At 52.6% G+C, this 26834-nt stretch overlaps 1 protein-coding gene across 20 annotated transcripts in view; it reads left to right on the forward strand.

Annotated features, from left to right (window-relative positions):
- eya4 (EYA transcriptional coactivator and phosphatase 4) overlaps positions 1 to 26834 on the forward strand; it is a 758447-nt gene that overhangs the window by 386069 nt on the left and 345544 nt on the right. The window contains exon 1 of one of the 20 annotated variants that reach the window (XM_072499751.1): positions 19195 to 19232. The exons of 18 other annotated variants lie outside the window; for them this stretch is intronic. The gene's annotated coding sequence lies outside the window, so the exon portion shown is untranslated. Of the gene's footprint in view, positions 1 to 19194; positions 19233 to 26834 lie in introns of those variants that run through there. One more of the 20 variants, XM_072499750.1, reaches the window with a different exon arrangement.

The following is a 26834-nucleotide window of genomic DNA, read 5'->3' on the forward strand; positions in this document are numbered from 1 at the left end:
CGCGCATACGTTCGGGGTCGGGGCCTATTATCCCATTGCGCACTATGTAGCCCAGAATGGCTAGCCGATCGGTGCTAAAAACGCACTTGTCCTCATTGTACGTGAGGTTCAAGGCTTTGGCAGTCTGGAGGAATTTTTGGAGGTTGGCGTCGTGGTCCTGCTGATCGTGGCCGCAGATGGTTACATTGTCGAGGTACGGGAACGTGGCCCGTAACCCATGTTGATCAACCATTCGGTCCATTTCCCGTTGGAAGACCGAGACGCCGTTTGTGACGCCAAAAGGGACCCTTAGGAAGTGGTATAATCGCCCGTCTGCCTCGAAGGCTGTGTACTTGCGGTCACTTGGGCGGATGGGGAGCTGATGGTAGGCGGACTTGAGGTCCACGGTGGAGAAGACTTTATACTGGGCAATCCGATTGACCATGTTGGATATGCGGGGGAGAGGGTACGCGTCTAGTTGTGTGTACCTGTTGATGGTCTGGCTATAGTCAATGACCATCCTTTGTTTCTCCCCTGTCTTCACTACTACCACCTGCGCTCTCCAGGGACTATTGCTGGCCTGGATTATGCCCTCCTTTAGTAGCCGCTGGACTTCGGAGCGAATGAAGGTCCGGTCCTGGGCGCTGTACCGTCTGCTCCTAGTGGCGACGGGTTTGCAATCCGGGGTGAGGTTCGCAAACAAGGACGGGGGTTGCACCTTGAGGGTGGCGAGGCCGCAGATAGTGAGTGGGGGTATGGGGCCGCCGAATTTAAACGTAAGGCTCTGTAGGTTACATTGAAAATCTAAGCCCAGCAAGGTGGGGGCACAGAGTTGGGGAAGGACGTTAAGTTTGTAGTTTTTGAATTCCCTCCCCTGTACCGTTAGGGTAACTATGCAGAATCCCTGGATCTGTACGGAGTGGGATCCTGCAGCTAGGCAAATCTTTTGTGCGCTGGGGTAGGTAGTTAAGGAACAGCTTCTTACCGTGTCGGGATGTATAAAACTTTCCGTGCTCCCGGAGTCGACTAGGCATGGCGTCTCGTGGCCGTTAATTAGGACCGTTGTCGTCGTCGTCTGGAGAGTCCGGGGCCGAGCCTGATCGAGTGTAACCGAAGCGAGCCGTGGTTGTAGTAGTGGGGTGGGGTCCGTTGTTGCCGTCCAAGATGACGTCGGGGATGGATAAAATGGCCGCCCCCATACCTCGCCCGTAGATGAGGGGTCACAAGATGGCGTCGGGGGTGGACAAAATGGCCGCCACCATGCGTCGTACAGGTCGGGGGCGGTCCAAGATGGCGGGGCCCCTCCTCCCCTCGTGGTGGTCGGGACCCAAAATGGCGGCGTCTGCGGGTCGCACATTGAGTACTGGGGGGCGCTAGGACCGCGCGGAGTTCCCGGGCCGCGGGCGCTAGGACCGCGCGGAGTTCCTTTGGTGCGAGCGCCAGGGCCGCGGGCGCTAGGACCGCGTGGAGCTCCCTCGCTGGGGACCGCGGTGTTCGGGGCCAAGGCATCAGTACTGCGAGCGCTGGGACAGTGAGGAGGTCCCTCGCCGGGGACGGAGATCGGGGTCCAGGTAAGTTGTATTGCCGGCGGGTCAGGCGTGGGGCGCGGGACGGGGGTGAGGGACCAGGTCGGCGGCGTTGGCGGGTCAGGCGTGGGGCGCGGGACGGGGGCGAGGGCCCAGGTCGGCGGCGCTGGCGGGTCAGGCGTGGGGCGCGGGACGGGGGCGAGGGCCCAGGTCGGTGGCTCCGGCGGGTCAGGCGTGGGGCGCGGGACGGGGGCGAGGGCCCAGGTCGGCGGCGCTGGCGGGTCAGGCGTGGGGCGCGGGACGGGGGCGAGGGCCCAGGTCGGCGGCGCTGGCGGGTCAGGCGTGGGGCCGCGAGCGCTGGCACCGCGCGGAGCTCCCTCGCCGGGGACAGCGGTGGTCGGGGTCAAGGTAGGTGGCGCCGGCGGGTCAGGCGTGGGGCGCGGGACGGGGGTGAGGGTGGCGTTCGGGATACGAAAAACCCCTTCCTCTCCGTGGAGAGTGTTGGCCGGCACCCAAATCGGGAGCGCCGGCGGCGGGTCATACATGGGCTGCGGGGAGGGGGGTTGGGGAGCGTAGGCGGCGTGCAGGGCTCCCAGTTCTCACGGGGCCGCGGTGGTCGGGACCCAAAATGGCGGCGCCTGGGGGTCGCACATGGCGTGCTGGGGGGGTTGGGAGGCATAGACTGCCTGTAGGGCTCCCTGTTCTCCCGGGACGGCGGCGACCACGCGGGACCGGCACACCACCGCATAGTGGCCCTTTTTCCCGCAGCTTTTGCAGATGGCTGCGCGGGCCGGACAGCGTTGTCGGGGGTGCTTCGCCTGGCCGCAGAAATAACAGCGGGCGCCCCCGGTGCGACTCGGCGTTTGGACTGCGCAAGCCTGTGGGGTGTCCGGGGGGGGGGGGGGTAGGGGGTTTGCCACGGCGGGTACGTACGGGGCCCAATGGCCTGCCGCGCGGTCGGGGCCGTAGGCGCGGGTATTACGCGCGGCTACGTCCAGCGAGGCTGCCAGGGCCCGTGCCTCTGAGAGTCCTAGTGACTCTTTTTCTAGAAGTCTTTGGCGGATTTGGGAGGATTGTATACCTGCAACAAAAGCATCGCGCATTAACATGTCCGTGTGTTCGTTTGCGTTCACCGACGGGCAGCTGCAGGCTCGTCCCAAAATCAGCAGCGCGGCGTAGAACTCGTCCATCGATTCTCCGGGAGCTTGCCGTCTCGTCGCGAGCTGGTAGCGAGCGTAGATTTGGTTAACTGGGCGAACGTAGAGACTTCTCAGTGCTGTGAACACCGTCTGGAAATCGCGGGTGTCTTCAATGAGGGTGAAAATCTCCGTGCTCACCCTCGAGTGCAGGACCTGCAGTTTTTGTTCATCTGAGACTCGGCCTGTGGTCGATGTGATGTAGGCCTCAAAGCAAGTCTGCCAGTGTTTGAAGGCTGCTGCTGCATTCACTGCGTGGGGGCTGATCCTCAGGCATTCTGGAATGATCCTGAGCTCCATAGTCCTTTTTAGGCACGCTTAATAAATTGTGGCGCACAAAGACTCCGTGAGACAAATAGAGTGAAGTCGATGAGGCTTTATTAAGCGTGTCTGTTCCCCAGCAGCCCGATAGTAAACTGGCATGCGGGGGAAGGCACCGGCTTCTTATACTTCGCCTTCAGGGCGGAGTATGAGGTCAACGGCCAACCAGGACCCGGGATCTGTCAGCCAATGACATTAGGGCTTCCAGTCCCACATGACCCCCAATACATACTACCACAGAACCTCACTTACTTCTCAGAATATTTATATTGTTTTTGTTGTGAGAAATGGCATGAGGTTCACAATCTTCCTGTTGAGTGCACAAGTTAGTACTGAAAATCAAAAAAAAACATTTGTGTCTTGGTGCCTTTATGGAACTTCAGCTATTAATAATGAACAGCATATACTGAAATATTATAGATTAGAAATATGCAGGGTAGCCTGGTTATTACAGATGTTAATCATCAGATCAGATGTTACTAATGAATTTGTCCCACAGCTCTCTGTGACCCTGCTGTGTCCTTATATCTGAGTTCCATTCTCCATGTCAGGGGATCAGCTTCTGCTGTTTCTTCAACAATATCAACTGGAGCTTTCAGTATTGAGATCGATCATTCTTCATTAGTTAAGCGCAAAACATATTAAGCTAAATAAGGTAAAAGGAGTTGATATGTATATCAGCCATTATCTAATTGAATGGTGGAGTGGGCTTCATAGTGCTTACTAGCATTGTAATAATGTTCACATGTTCCTAATTTAGGGCAGGAATATATAGGTTCAAAACGTATTTCTTGTTTATGTGTATCTAGGTATATATGTATCCATGTATATGTAAATATTTTAGTTTTATGTTTCTTCATCAATAAATATGTTCTTAGGATGAAATAAGAAGAGAAAGGTGCCTCTTTGTTATTTGTTTCTGGAAGGAGAATGGAATTGAGGAAGAGTCCACATGGGTGCACCATAAACAGCAATCACTATGAAGGGATAGTATGGTGTACTCTTAAAAGGGTGTAAACACTGAAAATAGCCTTCTGTGCTCCATGGTAATTTTATTTAATATGTTTGTTAAGTGAAGAAGTACTGAGTTTGTAAAATAAGGGGCGAAATTCTCCCCCAACGGCGGGATGCCCGCCGACTGGCGCCAAAGCCGGCGCAAATCAGACGGGCATCGCGCCGGCAAAAAGGTGCGGAAGTCTCCGCATCTTTGGCGGCCTAGCCCCAACATTGAGGGGCTAGGCCGACGCCGGAGGGATTTCCGCCCCGCCAGCTGGCGGAAATGGCGTTTGTTGCCCCGCCAGCTGGCGCGGAAATGCGGCGCATGCGCGGGAGCGTCAGCGGCCGCCGAAAGTTTCCCGCGCATGCGCAGTGGGGAGAGTCTCTTCCGCCTCCGCCATGGTGGAGGCCGTAGCGGAGGCGGAAGGGAAAGAGTGCCCCCACGGCACAGGCCCGCCCGCGGATCGGTGGGCCCCGATCGCGGGCCAGGCCACCGTGGGGGCACCCCCCGGGGTCAGATCGCCCCGCGCCCCCCCCCAGGACCCCGGAGCCCGCCCACGCTGCCTGGTCCCGCCGGTAAATACCAGGTTTGATTTACGTCGGCGGGACAGGCAGTTTCTGGGCGGGACTTCGGCCCATCCGGGCCGGAGAATCCAGCGGGGGGTCCCGCCAACCGGCGCGGCTGGATTCCCGCCCCCGCCCAATCTCCGGGAGCGGAGACTTCGGCGGGGGCGGGGGCGGGATTCACGGCGGCCAACGGCCATTCTCCGACCCGGCGGGGGGTCGGAGAATGACGCCCAAGGACTCCAATAACTCTGACATCTCTCCTAATTCTTTGCTCTGGCGCTTTTTTTGCAAGGGTTAAAATACTGAGCTATTTTTAACTAAATTAAAAACAGTAGATATTGTAGTGACAATTCTGACAGCTAATATAAAACAGTAGTATTTTAAAGAAAAAAATAAAATTGACAACCTGTTCAGGAGAACCTTTGTGCTACATATAACTGCTGACATTTTGAATTGCTGACTGGCATCCACATACTTATGCCTGAATTAAGCGGCATATTTCATTTGGTGAGCAAATCAAAGATTTAATAAGTACTCCAGTACAAAAAAATGAATAGTGCCACAATGGTTAGAGTTGTCAAACATGTGACACATTAAACCAGCTTGCTGGGTAGATGATAGAAAACAGTAATAGAGGCATGATAAGCATTTGCCACCTTCCAACCTCTTACCTTCAACATTAGCTTTGATTAGGAATTGACTACAATTATCATGCATGGTAATTCGGTATACACAGTTGACTTTATTTTATATCAGTTATGTTCTGTGCAGTGTTGACTGTTATTAGTTGGTTTAAGTTCTAGTTTCATGAGTATTTGGAACAAGTCTCATCGGAGGACCGATGGATTGAATGCCTTTCAGTGCCTGCTGTAAATCCTAATGTTCAAATTTCATTAGCAAGTTAAGAATCTAGGCATGCTGTTGCATCTAAAATAGATAGAACAAATGGTTTCTTAATGTAACTTTGGCATTACATTAGGAACAAAACATTGCTCACATCTTTTGCCTTGCTGGATTATAGCTACAGCTTCAAACGGAGAGTAGCAATCAACTCTGCAACCTTAAAATCAATAGTTTCATAGGCAGTGAATATTTATGTGGCTTTCCCCATCGCATGTATTGCTTTATGTAGCTTTCAACCTTCGTTCCTCCATATGCTTCTTATTTGGTTCAGTCAATTAATTTTGTTCTTGTTTAATCAGAAGGTTATAGGTTAATGCTTTGCAAAAAATGTATGAGAATTCTCTTCACCATCAATACAAAGTAGATGTTGAAACAGCAAAATAAAGTTTGAGGCTGAACATGCAAATCTTCAGTTAGCCTTGAGACAATTGAGTGGTGGTTGCACGAGAGTTTGGCACTGTGTCTCTTAATTACGAAGGACAAAAATGTTATTCAGCAGGACACAAAATAGATAGGAAAAGTGATATAATTCTTCATAAAATGCAATAAATAAATGAGGAAGAATATGTAATCAATATGAGCTATCATTTGCTGGGCTGATTTTGGAGCACAATATCACGACCTGTAGAAACTTAAAATTCCTATTTTTTGTCATAAAATTATTTGGATTAATAGCCACATAAAACTTGACGATTGATAAAACTACATTGTGTTTCACAGCTCATCAGCAATCAGCAAAAACATTATGCCTCACAAATGTGAACCAAAATTGTAATCATTAAACTTAAAATAAATAAAAATAAAAATTGCTTGGCTTAACTTGGCCTCGAATTTGTTTGCTGCTGCGTTGTATTGAGGATGTGAATTAGAAACCAAAGCATTCAACTTAGCAGGCAACATGCCTGCACTCATTCCACTGCCTGCCACATTGGTAAAGGTAAAAGAAAAGACTTCCAGAGCCCATTCCTGAAACAGGTTGGTTTTGCCCCTTGGAGACAGGAAACTGGGGCCAGATTGGTGTTTGTGTCAGAACCCCACCTCTGGTGGGAAAATAACTTGAGTTTGGGATTTTGAGCCCTTGATAAGGAGATGGATTTCCTGTTCAATTACAGTTATTAGAAGCAGGAGTGGAGGTAGGTTTCAGACATCCAAGGGAGCTATCACTGAGGCTGCTGGTTGTCCTTGGAGAGAAGGTATATGCAACAGCCTTCCACTGCACTACAGGGATGTAAGATAGCACAGGGGAGGCTGAGATCCAGCATCTATGAGAGAAAGGCAGGAGGTAGCCACCTTGTCATGCAGCAGGGTCACCAGTGATCAACGTCATCTCTCTCTGCTGCCAATTCTTCCTCCTCCCTTGCCTCCTGCTTCTCCTTGATGAGCTGTTTCCTCCAGGACCACACATTCCTCAAGGTCTTAGACTCTCAGGCAAACCATGTTATGGAGAGCACAGCAGACCACCACTTTAACCAAGATCCTCGCAGGAGGGTTTTGCAGGGCACCACGTGACAATACCAAACAATGGACACAATGCCTCTGAGCCCACCATTTCCATCAGATGTGATCCTGATGTGTCGTTCAGCATTGGTAAAGAAGGTATCTATCACCTGGGTGATGTGCCAGTATGCAGCCACCTGTAAGATGCTGCAAAGATCCACAATTACCAGGCTGCGGATATCTGTGACCATCTGCCGAGAGAGTTCTGTCTGCAGATCCTATGCTCAGGGTAGTTCCTCCTTCTCCTTCGTGCTGCTCTCCCCTGCTGTCCTGATGCCCAACACTCCGCCCTTCTTGTACAGGCTGCTGCATCCTCATCTCCAATGGCCTCAATTTCTGAAGATGCAGAACCCATTTCCAGCTACAATCTTCCTGGTGCTCAGGAGTAGAAAGCCTTGCCCACTGATCCAATGCCTACTCAATGCCAGGTGGTTTACGACCCCTTCAAATGGCAACTTTCCTAATTCTGGTTCCTCTCCTGGCCTGTGATGAGCTGCTGCAACTTTAACTTCAAAGTTCTTAACCACAGTGTTAATGTAAGCCTACTGGTAACAATAACGATTATTATTAGAATGAAGAAAATTAGAGTGCCTAATGCTTGTTTTAGGCTTCCTTCCCAAAATTCGACTTGGGTGACGACACAGTAGTCTGATGATAACTAATGACCCTCTCATTCAAATATCTTGTCGTTTTTACTTGTGTTGGTCAAAAAAAAAATAGTCTTCATGCAGCCTAATCAATGTTCTCCTAAGGAACTGCTGAAGATCACCTCCAAAAAATGTTATTTCCTGAAAAATAATTGAATGTGGCCAGGTGGTGAGTAGTGCCCCTCCCAGTTCCACTGTCTCCTCCCGATCACCTCCCATGTTCCCATCCCAGGATCTACCTGGGGCAGCTGCTTGCAACACTGCAACCCAAAATGCAATGTTGTTTCCCAGTAAATGGATTGGCCACGCTAAATTGCCCTTAGTGTCCAAATATGTGCGGGTTAGGGGCTTACAGGAGTAGGGCGAGGGGAGTGGACTTAGGCTGGGTGCTCTTTCAAAGGGTTTGTGCAGACTTGATGGACCAAATAGCATCCTTCTGCATTGTAGGAATTCTATGATTCTATTCCACGACAGGCTGCTTAGGTGCCCAGTATGCATCCACAGCTTACTGATCTAATATAAATGAGACCGAAGGCCCAAAGTCTACCCATTCTGGCAGATAAATTGTTCTTGGCTAAAATCTCTAAACGCAGTGTTTCAGACAAACTAACAGGGGAGAATAATGATTTCAAATGTAAATTGAAATCAACTTGTGCCAAATGATATGTGGTAAAATATACATCTATTTTGCAGAAAACCATTTATTTTCTTTAGTGTTGCTAGCAGATTTCCCATGTCGCTGCTCACAGTCAGAGAATATGTTGTTTCATAACAATAGGATCATTACAATATGTAATGAACAATATGTTAATTTGCTCAGAAAGTGGAATCATGGGTGGGATTTTCCACACAACCTGCCATACGTTTCACGGCAGCAGGGTCAGCTGCCATCGGTTATCGGTGAGATCTTCTGGTCCCGCGTTGTCAATGACGTTTCCCGTTTAATGTACCCCTCGCTGCTGGGAAACTAATGGCGGGGGTGCACCATCAGCAGGTCAGGAAGATCCAGCTGGCATGAATGGCCGGCAAGTTCTGGCCTATATGTAACTTGGCAGCCCTTTATGACCAAATGTACAAGTTATGGACCATGGCCTGTATAAAGTCCTGGCAATATGGTCAGCTGCTAATCACTGGTCCGTTGGTCTCTGTTGAGCCTGGCAGTTTGGAAAGGGCTGTTGTCTCATTAATGGATAAATCTTGAATCAAAAGATTTGTAAATATTTTCAACTGGAGGTACATGAAAATTAATTTGAACATTGACTTATGTGTCATAAACTTCGTGCGATTGTACGATATGCAACTAAGTGAGCATGAAGGTGAACAGCTCACCCAATGTTGCTTTAAGGCCATGAGGCTGAATTGGTAGGTCTTCTTGAAATCAATTAGAAGCTGTTCTATATTATCGGGACTTCTTTGTTTTTTGAAAGAAAACCTAACTATCTTCCTCTTTGTCTCATACTTTATTGTGTGACAGAGAAATATGTATTTGTGCTACATTAAGCATGTCGAGCTCATCTTGAAACCTATGGTTAAACGTACAAAGGAGTGACTTTCCTAACTGGACCTACTGTAGATGAAGAATTCAATTTTTTTGTATCCTTTATTAAAATCAATTTCTACAAAGGATAGAATTGCACACACTCACGTGTGCATGCACTCACACACTATTACATACTTATTTACAGTAGTCATTGTACTGCGATATTTAGGAAGTGGTGGTGGTGGGATTTCACCGTGATCCAGCCCATTTATGGATAGTGCTTGCTTGACGGGTGCAAATTATGTGAAATTCCACGAAGATGAAGGAGCAGCCATGCATGTTCAAGTCAAAAGGGTGCGCAGTTCGGAAAGATGCATGAAGGTGATGTTGTGACTATGATCAAGCAATGAGGTTAGGAGATTCTGTCGAAATATGCTTGTTGCGTCCTGAATTATATAATACAGCGGTCATGTGCTGCCATTGGAGGGAATGAATATTGAGCTCTGTTTCAGGGAATCCAGTCATGCAGACTGCTCTGGCCTGGATAGTATTGAATTTTCTCAGTCCTGGATTTTCACTCCCAGGTTTAAAGCGTGGAATTGGGACATGTGCTGGCTCTGCAAATACAACCCGGGAGAAAATGCCCTGGATATTGGAGTTTTCATTCTGCGGTGGCACCACCACTGATTTGAGTGCAGAGGCAGCCAGGACAGAAAGTCTGCCTCTGTGCTCCAGTACTGTGTCCAGAATATTTTGTTAACAGCATAAAATAAGAAAGCATTCCTCCAGTCCTCAGCCCTCACCCCTCATATTAGTAAACAATGGCCTTGATGCTGGTAATTTAGTATTATCTGTCATTAAGTGGGTGTTCCTGAGAGAAACCAGGATGGAATTCTCCCATCTGGGACTAAATCTGGGGTGGGGGAAACGGGGAGTTTTTCCTGCAGAGGCTGACAGGAAACCACATCATGGGCGAGATTCTCCGACCCCCCGCCGGGTCGGAGAATCACCGGGGGCTGGCGTGAATCCCGCCCCCACCGGTTGCCGAAGTCTCCACCACCCGATATTCCGCGGGGGCGGGTATCGCGCTGCGCCGGTTGACGGGCCCCCCCGCTCGATTCTCCGGCCTGGATGGGCCGAAGTCCCGCCGCTAAAATGCCTGTCCCACCGGCGTAAATTAAACCACCTACCTTACCGGCGGGACAAGGCGGCGCGGGCGGGCTCCGGGGTCCTGGGGGGGCGCGGGCCGATCTGGCCCCGGGGGGGTGCCCCCACGGTGGCCTGGCCCGCGATCGGGGCCCACCGATCACTGTGCCGTGGGGGGCACTCTTTCCCTTCCGCCTCCGCCACGGTCTCCACTATGGCGGAGGCGGAAGAAACTCCCTCCACTGCGCATGCGCAGGAATGCCGTCAGTGGCCGCTGACGCTCCTGCGCATGCGCCGCCCGGAGATGTCATTTCCGCGCCAGCTGGCGGGGCACCAAAGGCCTTTTCCGCCAGCTGGCGGGGCGGAAATTCGTCCGGCGCTGACCTAGCCCCTCAATGTTGGGGCTCGGCCCCCAAAGATGTGGAGCATTCTGCACCTTTGGGGCGGCGCGATGCCCGTCTGATTTGCACCGTTTTGGGCGTGCGGTGATACACCACTGTACTTCCCTAGCATTGTACATAGTTATATAATAGTTGTGTGTAACGTGGCCCTGTAATCCTGTGTATTATACTGTGTATTGTACTGTAGCTCTGTAAAGGTTCGGTCACCTGTATGTAACCTGACCTGGCCACGGAGAGCTCCGCCTTGGCCACGCCCCCGGGAGTTAGGTATAAGACCCAGCTTCTGAGACCTGACCCATTTTGTCTGGGGTCGTCTGTGTCGGGTAAGCTTCCTATGTAGTGTATTAAAGCCTTGGTTAAAGTCTCACATGTCTTTGTGGTTCTTGACGCTTAGTGCATCAGGGCCCCAGTCGCGCCGTTTCCGGAGAATTTCGCCCCATATCTTCCATCCCGGGGGTAATCAATTATACATCCAGGGTTTTGCACCATCTGCGATCAGCCATGATCGTGATAAATGGCGGAGCAGGCTCAAAAAGCCAAAAGGCCTCCTCCTGCTCCTATCTTCTATTTTTCTATATATCTTGTATGGTGGGCCAGGCATGATGGTGCACATTCTGCTGTCAGATGCAGGCGCCATATTGAAAAGACATCCAACTTTGAAAGGTGTTCCACCATTGAAGAAACAAATGGACCTCCTGAAGTAAGAAGATGGACCGCTAGCAGCACTCTGAGGCTGGGAGATGGACCTCCTTGACGACACTAAAGCTGGAAGATCCACCTCATAGATGCACCCTCCATCCACATCTGTGGAGGTCCAGTCTTGCTGGATGCCTCCATCCTGAACTCCGATGGCAGCCTAAACCTTCTTCAGGTAAGTCCTGACTTTTGCACACCACGTTGGTCCGGACATGTTCTGAACTGTTGTGTTTTCCCGCTGGCACAGTGGAAAATCGAGACATGAAAGCAAGATTCTGGTCGAGCCTTAATTTCCACACCATTAATGAGATGCAAATCGGTTTCACACCAGCCTCCTTCGAGATTCCCGATCTGCCTTGATGGGCATTATCGGAAGATCCTGCTGTAAATTCACACTGCCGTGAAACTGATATTTGGGTCTCCCACCAAATCCCTCTCCACCCCTCCTCCCCCCCCACCCGCCATTGAACCTGCCGATGGAGGCATGGGAGAATTCCGCCACCCTTGTCTGTGGATGCAGGACCTTTCACTCACTACTGTTGCCTTGTGCAGGTGGGTTTCTGCAGGCCATTAAAAATGATTGGTTGTAGTAGCAGAGCCATTTCAATCATCATTCAGAGTTTAAGTATGGCATTAAGAAAAAACTCGGAAGTCGTCTTCAACACATCAAAATACTCCATTTTGTCTTCCATCATCAAAAGTTCAGTTCTTAACGAATTAATTTTGTTAGACGATCTTTAATAAAAAGAAAAATTCTTTATTTCCAGGGTGTTCCTTTCCTCTCCCTTCGTTTGAACAGCTCACTAATATCTTCAGATGGAAAGCAGAGGACATCAAATTTTCTGCGTAAACCAGAGCCCGCATGACAGCGGTGCCACGACCAGATCACTTTATAGCAAGAACACTTGAGTGGATTCCTGTACCTAATCAAGGCTAACTGACCTGAGAAACAATTAGCAGCGAAACTCCTAATCTTTTAAAACCAGTTCACGACTTATGAATGGAAAAACACCAGTTCAGGTGATCCAACATACAACTAGATTACCTCCAGCTCACTCAATCCGAGTGAAGTCAAGCAACAAATATCTTGACAATGGTTTAAAATTATTTTCTCTTCTCTTAGCAGTCCAGTCAGGAGCCTTCGTGCAAAGTATTATTAATCCAAATATTATTTATTGGGTAGGATTTTTCTTTACCATTTGGGCGATTTTTAAAAAATCACCAGGTAGTGAGCAAAGAGCTAAATTAGGCAACGTAATCTACATACTTAAAACATAATCTGCCAAATATTTGCTTGCCGTACTTCCTCTCAGGCAACACTACACCCATGCAGCGAAGACAAGAATCTACATTTGAGGGGTGCTTATGTAAGCTTGGCTCAGTTACTGACATTTTTACTTCTGAATCAGTAGGCCTGGATGAATGACACAAATACTGCAGAAGGGCCAGACTGATTTTTATTCCCAAGCCTTGGGCGTCATTCTCCGACCCCCCGCCGGGTCGGTGAATGGCCGTTGGCCGCCATGAATCCCGCCCCCGCCCCCGCCGAAGTCTCCGAAGGGAGAAAAGTCGGCGGGGCGTTAATGGCGCCGCTGCCGCGGAGAATGTCACGGGTCTGCGCAAGGCAGCCGATTTTCGGCCTGCCGATATTCTCCCTTCCGGATGGGCCGAAGTCCCGTCGACGTGATGACCGTTCACGTCAACGTCAATCAAACCTCCTTTTCATCGGCGTGACCCGTGCTCCAGGCTCACGCCGACCAGCGAGGAGGTGAGTGACGGCCTGGGGGGTTGGCTCTGGGCTGGAAATGGCGTGGCCGCAGACTGATTGCGTGAGGAGAGGTGTGTCTCGGCTTGTGTGTGTGTGCGGCGGGGGGGGGGGGGGGGGGGTGGTTAGAGTAGGCTGGGCTCCGTGGGAGTGCCGGGAGGGGGTCCGTGCCGGGGTGGAGGTTGGGGAGGGGGTCCGTGCCGGGGTGGAAGTTGGGGGGGGGGTCCGTGCTGGGGTGGAGGTTGGGGGTTGGGGGGGGTCCGTGCCGGGGTGGAGGTTGGGGAGGGGGTCCGTGCCGGGGTGGAGGTTGGGGGGGGTCCGTGCTGGGGTGGAGGTTAGGGGGGGTCCGTGCTGGGGTGGAGGTTGGGGGTTGGGGAGGGGGTCCGTGCTGGGGTGGGTGATGGGAGGGCAAGTGAGTTGGTCCACCTGGCCAGGTGCCAGCCTCCAACAGTTGGACCCATGCGGTCCATGCCACCTGGCTGGGGGGAGGAGGGGATATGGGCAATGATGACATGTCATCGTTCCCCTCCCCCCCACCAGGCCGTCATGTTTTCAGACCATCCAGCGATGTTGGCCGCCGTGGTGGCAGCCGCTCATGTCTATGTTGCCCTGGATGAGGAGGAGGAGGAGGAGGAGGAGCGTGCCAGAGAGGCGGCGCAGGCTGCCGCAGCCGCCCAGGCTGGAGGGACACCTGACCGACAGGACGAGGAGGGGGAGGAGGACGTCGCGGCCCCACGGCAACGGAGGCACCCGAGGGCGCCCCGTGTGTACCGGCCCCGGCAGTCATACCAGGACCTCACGGACCGGGAATGCAGGAGGAGACTCCGGATGAGCCGGGAAACCGTGGCACACATCTGCCACCTGCTGGCACACCTGTCACCGCGTGGCACTGGCGGGGGACACCCTCTCCCCGTGTCCGTCAAGGTTACGGTGGCCCTGAACTTTTATGCAACGGGGTCATTCCAGGCACCGAGTGGGGACCTGTCCGGCAAATCGCAGACATCGGTGCATCCGGGCAGTGACAGATGCCCTTTATGCCATGGCGCACCGCTACATCCGCTTCCCCGTGGACCGGGCCAGCCAAGATGCCCGGGCCGTGGGCTTCTCTGCCGTTGCCGGGTTCCCCATGGTCCAGGGCGCGATCGATGGGATGCACGTCGCCGTGCGGCCACCTGCAGATAACAGGGCCGTGTTCATAGGAAGGGGACCTATTCAATGAACGTACAGGTGGTCTGCGACCACCGCATGATGATCCTGCACGTCTGCGCCCGTCACCCAGGCAGTGTACACGACTCATTCGTGTTGTCGCGGTCATCCATCCCCGGCATGTACGAGGGACGCCATCCCCGGCTGAGGGGCTGGTTGCTGGGCGACAGGGGCTACCCATTGCGATCGTGGCTGATGACGCCTATACGGAGGCCACGCAATGAGGCGGAGAACCGCTACAATGATGCCCATGTAGCGACAAGGGGAGTGATCGAGAGGTGCTTTGGCGTGCTGAAGATGCGTTTCAGGTGCCTGGACCTCTCTGGGGGCGCCCTCCAGTATCGGTCGGATAGGGTCGGCCACATCATTGTGGTGTGCTGCGTCCTGCACAACATAGCCCAGCAGAGGGGCGATGTGCCGCAGGCAGAGGAGGGCGGAGTGGAGGAGCAGCAGGAAGAGGCCCAGTCCTCCCCAGATGAGGGGGATGGGGGCAATGGTCAGGGCAGACGGGGTAGACACAGGCGGGTGGCTGTCCACCGTTACCGGCTGGCCCAGCGGGCACGGGACAGACTGATAGACGCCCGCTTCACTGACTAGATGGGCGTGGGAATCGGGTAGTATGGCCACAGACCGCACACCATGACAACAGCCGACCACCCACACCCCCCACCCATCCACCCACCCAGCACCCTCACCCCCCTCCCCAACCCCACACACCCCACCCGCATGCACACCACACCCCCCCCCCAATTGCCGATCCACCGGCGGCACAACGGGCCAGGCTCACCCAGTTGCGGGTGGACGCGTGTCTATCGCAGGCCATGGAGGATGATGACAACCCGCCTCCGATGAGCTCCTGGCTCTACATCGTTGGACTATGTCTGACCCATGGCCACAGTACCACCATCCCCCCGGACCATCCCTGCATGCGGCTGTGACACTGCAGCGCACGGTCCCGTCCTCTGCCCGGGGGATGTTGATGGCGGCCCAGGGGGAAGGGGGCAGACTCACCTGGGGCTGAGGTAAGACCACCCGTCACACACACACTTGCGCTCAACGTACATGACACGCCCGCACACTTTGGACAGAGCACAAAGGCAGCTTCGGAAGGTGTAACATTGACTTTAATAACCAAAGGAGTTCATGCACGTGCCCTAGCCCCGAAAACTCATCTGTGCCCTGCACCCGTGCCAACTTACTCAGTGTCTAATTGTTTGGCCTTACGGGCCCTTTGACTACGTCTACGTGGTTCCCCAGACGGCACAGCAGAACTGGAGGTGGACTCCTGTGATTCCTGCCCTCTGACACTGGATCCCTTTGGCGGCCGTTTCCTGGGGCGTCCTGGCCTAGATGGGCCAGGCTGCAGCCCGGGCGACTGGGATGGCGAGCTGCCAGCCTGTCCTGCCCGTTGCCCACCCGATGCACCTGGGACGGAAGGGGGGAGTCCGAGGTGTCGCGGTGTACCGGGACCTCCCCTACAGAGGGAGCCGGGACGGACCACACCACCTCCTCCTCCCTCGGGGTGCCCGATGGCCCCCAGGCCTCTACATGGGTGGGGGATGCGAACGGACTGGCCATCCGACGCGCCCCCGACATCTGGCGCTGCCAGTCCTGGAGGCCCGTGCTGGTATCGACAGGGGTCTGCAGGTTTGCAGCCATGGAGCCCAGGGGGTTGTCGAACCCTGTCTGTGACAGTGCGACGCCGGCTCGCACATGGCCACTGGCGCCGATGCCCTCAGCAATGGCCTGCTGAGACTGGGCCATGGCCTGCAGAGACTGGGCCATGGCGTTGAGCGCCTCTGCCATCTGGCGCTGGCACTGGCTCATGGCCTCCTGTGAGAGGGCAGCCATTTCCTGGGCCACAGACGCCGCCTGCACGGAAGGCCCCAGGCCTCGCAAACCGTTCCCCATGTCTGACACCGTCGCACCCATTGCCTCCACCGCGGACGCCACCCGTGCGGTGTCAGCCTGGGTGGCACGCATGACCGGGACCACTCCCAGCTCCTGGACGCGGGTGGACTCCTCCACCTGCGACCGCAGCCGCCGCAAGCCACCCGTCACCCTATTCGCTCGTCTCCGTGTCGGTGGTTGCATCGGATCTATGTGTGGGTGTGGTAACTGCAGGAACCCGGGATCCATCTGGGCGGCAGATGTTCGCTTGGCCTGGGCTGCCCTCCGACCGCCCGGTCCCTCTGCTGCTCCTACCTCCACCTGCTGTACCGGGACGGCTGTGTTGTGCGCACCAGTGAGTGTACCAGACGCCTCATCACTAAAGTGCCCAACCGTGGTGAGTGTTTCTGCGATGGTGGAGGGTGTTGGTGACAGCAGTGGCGTTGTGTCGTGCTCTTCGTCCCACTCTGAGTCCATGGCACTTTGGGGTGGGGGTTCGTCTCCACCCATCCACTCTGAGTCACTGTCCGGTATTTCGTCTTCCCGGGTAGGGGTGTCCTGGGTAGTGCTGTCCCGGGTAGTGCTGTCCCGGGTAGTGCTGTCCCGGGTAGTGCTGTCCCGGGTAGTGCTGTCCCGGGTAGGGGTGTCCTGGGTAGTGGTGTCCCGGGTAGGGGTGTCCTGGGTAGTGGTGTCCTGGGTAGTGGTGTCCTGGCTCGGATGTGACGGGGGCCTGTGGCTGCCCCCCTCATCGCTGGGTGGTCGCTCACGCACGTGACGGGGGTGTCGTCTCCCTGTTGCTCCAGGTCTCTCCGTCTCCCGTGGTGTGCGAGGGGCATCCTGCGGGCGTCGCATGCTGGAGGGTCCGGGTCTCTCCGTCTCCTGTGGTCTCCGAGGGGCATCCTGCGGGCGTCGCATGCTGGAGGGTCCGGGTCTCTCCGTCTCCCGTGGTGTGCGAGGGGCATCCTGCGGGCGTCGCATGCTGGAGGGTCCGGGTCTCTCCGTCTCCCGTGGTCTCCGAGGGGCATCCTGCGGGCGTCGCATGCTGGAGGGTCCGGGTCTCTCCGTCTCCCGTGGTGTGCGAGGGGCATCCTGCCGGCGTCGCATGCTGGAGGGTGCGGGTCTCTCCGTCTCCCGTGGTGTGCGAGGGGCATCCTGCGGGCGGTGTGCATCTGCGGGGATGGGTGCCTGGACGTTTGGTCCTGCGATACACAATGAAGCATGCATGGTTAGACATCAGGCAGTGATCAGGTGATGCGGGGGAGGGGGATATAGGGGAGGGGGGATATGGGGACGGGCTGTTGGTGGCTCACTTGGTCGTGGGGCCCCGACCTCTGCATCAGCAACCTCCCGGTCCTCAGGTCCGCCAGCCAGTTCCAGGGCCCTTTCCTCGTGTACGGTCAGTGGCCTCTCATCAGCGGGCCCTCCTCCAGTCCTCACATGCTCCCTATTGTTGTGTGCGCGCTTCTCCTGTGGGGGGCGGGGGTGGTGGCAGGGGTAAAAGGCAACAGTGTTAGGCAGGTATATGAATGCACGCCATCGGTTGCGCGTGCATTGCAGAGGTTAAGGTTAGGGCTGGATTCACTTGGGGATATGGGGGATATGGGGGGAGGGGGGGATATGGGGGAGGGGGGATATGGGGGAGGGGGGGATATGGGGGATATGGGGGAGGGGGGCTATGGGGGAGGGGGGATATGGGGGAGGGGGGATATGGGGGATATGGGGGAGGGGGGTATGGGGGAGGGGGATATGGGGGAGGGGGGATATGGGGGAGGGGGGGATATGGGGGAGGGGGATATGGGGGAGGAGGGATATGGGGAGGGGGGATATGGGGGAGGGAGGATATGGGGAGGGGGGATATGGGGGATAGGGAGGGGGGTATGGGGGAGGGGGTTATGGGGGAGGGGGGTATATGGGGAGGGGGGTATATGGGGGAGGGGGGGTATGGGGGAGGGGGGATATTGGGGAGGGGGGATATGGGGGAGGGGGGGTATGGGGGAGGGGGATATGGGGAGGAGGGATATGGGGAGGGGGGATATGGGGGAGGGGGTTATGGGGGAGGGGGGATATGGGGGAGGGGGGATATGGGGGTATGGGGGAGGGGGGATATGGGGGAGGGGGGTATGGGGGAGGGGGGATATGGGGGATATGGGGGAGGGGGGATATGGGGAGGGGGAGATATGGGGGATATGGGGGAGGGGGGATATGGGGGAGGGGGGATATGGGAGGGGGGGATATGGGGGAGGCTCACCCTGCCTGCTCTGACGAGGTCGTTCACCTTCTTGTGGCACTGGGTGCCTGTCCGTGGTGTTAGGGCCACAGCGGTGACGGCCTCTGCCACTTCCCTCCACAGACGCCGGCTGTGGCGTGGGGCAACTCTGCGGCCGTGCCCGGGATACAGGGCGTCCCTCCTCTGCTCCACCGCGTCCAGGAGCGCCTCCACATCGCGTGACTCGAACCTCGGGGCTGAGCGACGGCTAGCCATCCAGTCGGGTGTTGCGGTCGGGTGTTCCGGTCGGGTGGGGGGGAGCTGCGCGGCCTTATGAGCCGTCACGCCGTGCAGCGCGTATGACGCTGCACGGCGTGAACCATTGCGCAAGCGCGGATCCCGTCACGTCGCTGCTAGCCCATTTCGGGCCGGAGACTATCGGCCCATTTTTATGACGTGACGCAAGTGGCATTTGCGCCGTTTTTTGCGCCGATCGGTGGACTTTCCGCCGATAACGGAGAATTTTGCCCCTTATGTCTACGTTAGAATTTAATCTCCTGCCTGAGCCCAGCAGAAATCACAGCGTGTGGGGTGGCAAGAGGCTGCTGCCAGAGACCTCTAATTGGTGGTGGTGGTGGGAGGGTGCAGGGGGAGGGATAGTTAACAATGGGAAAGGACTGACATTTCTTGTGGGTTGGTTCCTGGGACAGAAGGAAAACATTTAAAAAATTTAGTTTGCTTTCTGTGTTTCTTTGGCAGCCCTGGCACTCACAATTGACTGGTGCAATTCCGAGTAAAAATTGTGTAAGGGTGAGTTGCATCTTTATTATTTTTATGTACTCGGGGAGCATATGGACATATATGGGAGTAGTAACTGGTGGGTCAAACTGCACTCCAGGATTTGGTTGGATAATCCAGATTAATACTTTAGCACTAAACTAAGTGAGCCTTTAGGCAGCATGATGGTGCAGTGGTTAGCACTGCTGCCTCACAGTGCCGGGGACCCAGGTTTGATCCCAGCCCTGGGTCATTGTCTGTATGGAGTTTGCACATTCTCCTAGTGTCTGCGTGGGTTTCCCCCCACAACCCAAAAAGATGTGCTGGGTAAGTGAATTGGCCACGCTAAATTGCCCCTTAATTGGAAAAAGAAATTGGGTACTCTAACTTTATTTTTAGAAGATTTTTAAAAACTGAGTGAATGTTGTTTTGTCACATCTGCCATCTTTTCAGATGAGATGTTAAACTGAGGCTGACTCAGGTTGATATAAACAATCCTCAAAACACAATCCAGACAAGAATAGGGAATTCTCCCAATCTTTGTACCACCATTAAAACCATAAAACATTATCCGGTCCTTCATCTCATTTATTTCCTGTCACATCTGGTAAGATGCAAATTAATTTGCTTTAGTAAAAAGCAAATGACTGGGTGCTGGAATCTGAAACAAAAACAGAAAGTACTGATCAATCTTAGCAGGTCTGACAGCATCTGTGGGACAGAAGAGAGCTAATGCCTCGGGTTTGGATGACTCTTTGTCAAAGCTGGAGAGACCTGTAAATAGGGTCAGATTGATACTGTTGTGGGGGGACGCGGAGCGAGGTGCTGGATAGAGGGCCAGCGATAGGTGGAGATTGACAAAGATGTCGTGGACAGAAAGACAAAGGGAATGTAAATGGAGGTGATTAAGGCTAAGAAGGGTGCTGATAGTGGCACATAAAGAGATTAGAATATGTGAATGGCATAACAAAGGTGTGTCAAAGGGCAACTAGGGACAGGGGCCGGGATTCTCTGAAATCTCTGACGCCGGCGTCAAAACCAGCACGAGTGACACCGGCGTCAACGGGCCTCCAGGCCCAGTCATTCTCCCCTTCCTCGGCGGCTGGCACAGCGCCAGATTGCTGTGTGCTGCTCTGACGCTGAAAGCCAGCGCTACACGGATGACGCGGGTCCGCGCATGCGTGCCACTGCCGTCTCCGCGCCGGCCCCCGGGAAACATGCGGAGCCCCACAGGGGCCCGGCGCGGAGGAACACAGGCCCCCCCGGAATGACCGCGCCCACCGATCGGTTGACCCCAATCGCGGGCCTGGCCACCGTGAAGGCCCCCCCCACCCCCGGAGTCGGCTCCTCCCCGTCCCCGCAGCCAGAATGGCAAAGCCCCTCCAGGTAGGACCACACGCGAACGACGTCGCTGGAACTCGGCGGGCACTCGGCCCGTCGAGGACGGAGAATCGCCACGGGGCCGTTTTCAACAGCCCCCAACCAGCGCTGCGGCGTCTCCGCGATTGCCGCCAATTCTCCGGCGACCGGAGAATCGGCGGCCCAGCATCGGAGCGGCATGGCACCCCTCCCCGGCGATTCTCCGACCCGGCATGGGCTCGGAGAATACCACTTGAAAGGAGTAGTGTAGATGTATTTATGAGGAAGATAGACAAGCATATGAGGGGGAAGAGAATAGAGGGTTACGTTGGTATTTAAGGTGAGAAAAAAATGGGAGGAAATCGGATGAAATATAAATGTTGCAATGGGCTGCTTGGGCTGAATTACCTGTTTTTGTGCCGTATATCCAATATAATCCTGTACAATCCTATGAATTATGGGACAGGGCGTTCTAAGGTACAAATTACTCATATTTTTGAAAAAATAGTTTTGTGTATGACAGAACTATTTTGGTTTAAGCTTTAATTATTAAATAACCCAATGGCTTTTATTAATTCTACTTTATAAAATCATACAGCATAGAGGAAGACCATTCAGCCCATCATTCCTGTACAGATTAGACCTCCAAGTAGAGGACAATTACCATGACCCATTATTAATTTTAGTTACAGCCTGTGGTTTGATATTATCCCCAAGCATGCCATTTTTAGTCATTGTCAGAGCTTTCAAAATCCACATTCATTTGTGTAATTTATAAAGTTGAATATCATGAAACTGAATTGAAGAAAAGTTTAAAAATCCAGTTGTCCCTCCACATTCATGCCATCTATGTACTATTAACTCATCCAAATTGTGCCACTGTGTACATTTGAATAATGCTGGAAAGGATCCTGGGCGAGATTCTCCGACCCCCCCACCAGGTCGGAGAATCGCCGGGGGCTGGCGTGAATCCCGCCCCGGGCGGTTGCCGAATTCTCCGGTACCGGATATTCGGCAGGGGCGGGAATCACGCCGCACTGGTCACTTGCCTTTGGCACATTTGGAAGGATTTTGCAGGTTGACACTCAACCTGCTTGCTTGAACCCAAAACTTCGGGCTCAGAGGCAAGGGTGCTACCCCTCCTTGAGCCACAAAACCTCCCAGGAACCTGGGGCGAAATTCTCCTACCCGCCCCGCCACATTTCTGCGCCGACCGGCCGGCGGGAGTCTCCGTAACACCGGCCGGTCAATGGGGTTTCCCATTGTGGGGCAGCCCCACGCCGTCGGGAAACCCCCGAGCGCCGGCAGAACGGAGACTCCCGCCGGCGGAGAATGACGCCCATGAGTACAAGTATACAAATAATGTACAAATAGCAGTCCTCGCCAGGAGCCAAGCTCAGGACTCTTTCCTCAGATATACGACTTAGCCATTCATTCTAAACAATAAACTACAAAGTCCTGACCAAAGTATGTCATTTCTTGCAGAATTGCTGCGCTATGCAGAATGTAAAATTAATATTTACTTGCTATTTCTGCTTGTCATAATGCATTTCTATGGTCCTGTTTATAAATATAACCATAGACATCTCGAAAAGAATAAACTTTCATAATATAAAAAATGGATTTGATGTGTCAGAAGATATTAAATTACAATTTTTTAAGCCTTCTAAGACATTTTATTTACTCTGTGATATTTTCTGAATTAATGGTGTTTCTGTGATTTGTGCAATTCAATGATAAGAAATTCAAAGTCTTCATAACACTTGTCTATGCATACTGGTCTACGTTCACAGTAGTACCCTTATTCATCAAATTATACACATGAGGCTGAAATACTTGCCAGACACTACAGAGTATAGTACTATGCTCCTGAACAGTACAGAATCTTGGCAAATGCTGCTTGTAAACATGTGTCTAACTGGTGGACATTTTTTTTCTTGCCATTTGAAAGATATTGGCGGAATTTTTCAATTTTATTTCTAAGCGTTGTCTGGTATGGAAAAAGCGGAGGGCAGCACTCAGAAAGAAAAGTTAAGAGGTGGGTCCCATGTTGTCAAGCATGTGGAGAGCCCAGCAAACTCGGCTCATGACAGATCGGGGCACCCGATTTGAAAGAAATAAAAATTTAAAAATCGATCTTTCATGGCGGGAACCCCATTATGCCATTGGCGGGGGGGGGGGGGGGGGGGGGGGCGGCAATGTCAATGGGAAATCCCACCAGCGTAAAAGCATTTTTGGGATTCCCGTCCTCTGCCCCCTACGGCTTTCCCACCCGCCGAAAATAGGGGCGGTAATCCATTCTCCCATTTTGTTTTGTATATTCAGCTTGTATTAAAACTATGTTACAGATATTACTATTGCTTTAAATTGTTTATGATCAATTGGTAGCTCTTTATAAATATGTTGTAGTTTTAAAAATATTTTTGATCATTTATAAACATTCAACTGAAAACAATTATGCACCTTATATTTATATTCATGCTTAACTTGAACATGTCCAGAATCGATCAGTACAATTCCAATTCTGTTGTATTATTTATGAAACGCCGCAAATCGTTTCTATTAATTTGTTAATGTACTTCACAGCTAAGTCAATTTTTAAGAAATTTGCCACGTTTTAGCATGTTTATAAAAAGTGTAGATATGTAGTAAATTTGGACACACTGGTTTGCTTTTAGTTTATAAGTTTAAATGGTTACATTTTTCATCAACACAAACCATTTGTAGTTTTGAAGAAAAGCCTTCTGAATTGCCATGAAACAATGGATGATAAGAACATAAGGAGTAGGCCATTTGCCCCTCGAGCCTGCTCCCCCATTCAATAAAATCATGGCTGAACATTTTGTGGACTCAGCTCCACTTACCAGACCGTTCATCATAATCCTTAATTCCTTTACTGTTTAAAAATCTATTTATCTTTGCTTTAAAACATCCAACAATGTAGCCTCAACTGCTTCACTGGGCAGGGAATTCCATAGATTCACAACGCTTTGGGTGAAGAAGTTCCTCTTCAACTCAGTCTTAAGTCTGCGCCCCCTTATTTTGAGGCAGTGCCCCCTAGTTCGAGTATCACCCACAGTAGAAATAACTTTCCTGCTTCTATGCTCCCTATTCCCTTCATAATTTTATATGTTTCTATGAGATCCCCCCTCATTCTTCTAAATTCCAATGAGTATAGTCCCAGTCTATTTAGTCTCTCCTCATAAGCCAATCCTCTCAACTCCGGAATCAACATAGTCAGAGGGATTCTCCGACCACCCGCAGGGTCGGAGAATCCCCGGGGGGCCGCGAAAATCCCGCCCCGACGCCGGCTGCCGTATTCTCACGTCACGCCAGTCGGGAGCCGTTGCCAACAGCCCCCCTGGCAATTCTCCGGGCCCGATGGGCCGTGGCCGTCCCTTTTTGGCCAATCCCGCCGGCGTGAATCACTCAGCTCACATACCAGCGGGACCTCGCAGGAAAGTTGGCTGGGGCAGTCCTTGGCGGGGCGTGGGCCGATCTGACCCCGGGGGTGGCCCACACAGTGGCCTGGTCCGCGATCGGGGCCCACCAATCTGCGGGCTCTCCCATGGCCGGCGCGGAGGATCCCCCCCCCCCGCGCTTGCGCCAAAACACGCTGGCGGTTCCGCGCATGCGCGAGATCACGACGGCCCTTTGGCGCATGCGCGAACTCGCGCAGTCCCTTCGGCGCCGGCTGGAGCGGCGCCAACCCCTCCGGCGTCCACCTAGCCCCCGAAAAAGTGGAGGTTAGTGGAGAATTCCTCACCTTGGGGGGCCCATTGACGCTGGAGTGGTTTGTGCCAGTTTTCCTGCCGGCGTGGGGACATAGTGCCCGGAAAGGAGAATCACGGCCAGTGAATCTGCTCTGCCCCCCCTCCAGGGCCAGTACATCCTTTCTCATGTAAGGAGACCAAAACTGTACACAGTACTCCAGGTGTGGCCTCACCAGCACCCTTTTCAGCTGCCACATAACCTCCCTGTTTTTAAACTTCATCCCTCTAGCAATGAAGGCAAAATTCCAAAACTGATCCCTGCGGTACACCACTAGACACTGATCGCCAACCAAACAAAACACCCATTTATCCTCACTATTTGCTTTCTGTCAGTTAACCAATCCTCTATCCATGCTAATACATTACCTGAAACGTTGTGCACCCTTACCTTATGCCTTTTGTGCAGCACCTTGTCGAATGCCTTCTGGAAATCCAGATACACCATGTCCACTAGTTCTCCTTGTCCAACCCACTCATAATGTCCTCAAAGAATTCCAATAAATTAGTTCAACATGACCTGATTTTCATGAACCCATGCTGCGTCTGCCCAATGGGACAATTTCTATCCAGATGTTTTGCTATTTCTTCCCTGATGATAGATTCAAGCATTTTCCCCACCACAGAAGTTAGCTAACTGGTCTATAGTTACTCCCCTTTTGTCTCCCTCCTTTTTTAAACAGTGGCATCACATTTGCTGTTTTCCAATCTGCCGGGACCGCCCCAGAGTCCAGCAAATTTTGGTAAATTACCATGAGCTCATTTGTTATTTTCCCCGCCATCTCTTTTAGTACCCTGGGATGCATCTCATCACGGCCAGGAGACTTGTCTACCTTTAGCCTGTATTAGCTTGCCCAACACTACCTCCTTAGTGAGATAATGATAGTTTCTGGGTCCTCATCTGCCATAGCCTTCACGCCATAAATTATTGGCATGTTATTTGTGTCTTCCACCGTGAAGATCAACACAACTGTTTATTGCCTCAGCCATTTCCTCACTTCCCATTATTAAGTCCCCCTTCTCATCCTCTAAAGGACCAATGTTAGCGACTCTTTTTGTTTTATATATTTGTAGAAACGTTTGCTATCTCTTTTTATATTTTGATCTGGTTTTCTCTCATAATCTATCTTACTTTTCTGTATAACATTTTTGTGGCTTTCTCGTTTCCCATTAATCTTTGTCACTTTGTATGCATTGTCTTTCAATTTGATACCCTCCTTTTTTTCCTGAGATATCCATGGCTGATTAGCCCTTTTTCTGCAGTCCTTCCTCTTCACTGGTGTATACTTTTGCTGAGCTCTGTGAAAAATCGCTTTAAAAGTCCTCCACTATTCCTCAATTGCCCTACCACAAAGTCTTTGCTCCCAATATACCCGAACCAACACCTCCCTCATCCCATTGTAGCCTACTTTGTTTAAGCACAAGACACTGGTATTGGATTTTAAGTTCAACCATGCTGTAATCGCTCCTTCTGAAAGGATCCCTAACAACGAGATAATTAATTATTCCTGTCTCATTACACAGGACCAGATCTAGGATAGCTTGCTCCCTTGTAGGTTCCATTACATACTGTTTGAGGAAACTGTCGCGGATACATTGTATAAACTCCACCTCAAGGCTACTTTGACCGACCTGGTTTGACCAATCAACATGTAGATTAAATCCCCCATGATAATTGCCGTACCATTTTTACATGCATCAGTTATTTTTTGTTTATTACCCGCCCGACTGTGATGTTATTTTTTGGTGGCCGATAGACTACACCTATCAGCGACCTTTTCTCCTTACTATTTATAATTTCCACCCAAATGGATTCAACCTTTTCCTCCATAGAACCTATATCATCTCTCACTACCACCCTAGTGTCATCCTTACATATCGGAGCTATACCACCTCTCTTAACTTCCTGCCTGTCCTTCCAAATAGTCTGATACCCTTGAATATTTAACTCGCAATCATGACCACCCTACAAGCATGGCCGGGATTCTCCCCCAACCGGCGGGTGAGCCATAGCGGCGCCAAAGAGTGACGCGAACCACTCCGGCATCAGGCCGCCCGGAAGTTGCGGAATCCTCCGACCGGTGCGACGTGATCCCCGGCCCTGCCCGAAAACCGGTGCCGGAGAATTCGGCAGCCGGCGTCTGAGCGGCGAGGCGGGATTCACGCCGCCCCCGGCGATTCTCCGACCAGCGGGGGGCGGAGATTCCCGCCCCATGTCTCTGTAATGGGCACTAAATCCCGTCAACTCATTTACCTTGTTTTGATTGCTACGAACATTCATGTAGAGTGCCCTCATGCTAGTTTCTTTAACCTTTTTGAATTAGAACACCTCCATTAAAAACATCTCCTGAGTTCATCTTCCCTTTAACTCCCCCCCCCCCCCCCCCCCCCCCCCCCCCCCCCCCCCCCCCCCCCCCCGATACAGGGAGAGGCGGAAAACCCCAGGGCGAATATGAGAAGAGATTTAGGGAAAATTCCTCTCCGACCCCTTGTGGCAATCAAAATG

The sequence above is a fragment of the Scyliorhinus torazame genome, chromosome 4 (assembly GCF_047496885.1).
Source record: "Scyliorhinus torazame isolate Kashiwa2021f chromosome 4, sScyTor2.1, whole genome shotgun sequence".
NCBI classification, from domain to species: Eukaryota; Metazoa; Chordata; class Chondrichthyes; order Carcharhiniformes; family Scyliorhinidae; genus Scyliorhinus; species Scyliorhinus torazame.